The following is a 620-nucleotide window of genomic DNA, read 5'->3' as shown; positions in this document are numbered from 1 at the left end:
ACAGCTATAACAACAGCTATAACAACAGCTATAACAACAGCTATAACAACTATATTGGACACACCAAGTCAGTAATTCCATTTTACAGTAAACTCTATGCCATTGCTTGCACTAAAAAAGAACACTTTGTGTGATGTTGTTACTATTTCAGATGGAGACATATTACCGGGAAAAGAAGATAGCAAACTTTAAAGAAGTGCTAGTAACTAGAGTCAGGTAATGTACTTACCATTACCACTGTATGTATTATAAATGGCCATCCCAATAGACTATATAAGTATACACCTGCTTGTACAAAATGTTTCATGTTAATACAATGGTGCCAAAAATTGTATAATGATTTTTTAATTTTCTCGATTGTTTGTTTTTCATAGCCGTGGAGGCCCTTTGGGCAGATTGTCAGATAACACTGTGGAACAGGTAAAGAAATTTAAACACCTTCACTGCAGGATATTGAATCACTGATCAGATATTAACTCCAGCCATTAATTGTACTATATTGATTTCAGATGAGATTATCAGATGAAGCCATGGCTACCTACAGTGTCACATCAAGAGCAGACAGGTAAATAAAGCATAGACACCTTTAAGGATCTTACACTGATAACGTCCAAATCAAC

The 620-nt window shown here is 35.0% G+C and overlaps 1 long non-coding RNA gene across 1 annotated transcript; it reads left to right on the top strand.

Moving 5' to 3' along the window:
- Nucleotides 1–88: 88 nt before the first annotated feature.
- On the top strand, nt 89–585 carry LOC111650107 (uncharacterized). The gene is made up of 3 exons (XR_002760374.2): nt 89–216; nt 375–420; nt 510–585. It is a non-coding gene; the product is annotated as an uncharacterized LOC111650107 (long non-coding RNA).
- The last annotated feature ends 35 nt before the right edge of the window (nt 586–620 follow it).

Source organism: Seriola lalandi, unplaced genomic scaffold (genome assembly GCF_002814215.2).
Source record: "Seriola lalandi dorsalis isolate HSWRI2012SDOR001 ecotype SW California unplaced genomic scaffold, Sedor1 jcf7180001966360, whole genome shotgun sequence".
In the NCBI taxonomy this organism is placed as follows: Eukaryota; Metazoa; Chordata; class Actinopteri; order Carangiformes; family Carangidae; genus Seriola; species Seriola lalandi.
The sequence above is the reverse complement of the archived record's forward strand: the minus strand, read 5'-3'. Positions and strand labels throughout refer to the sequence as shown.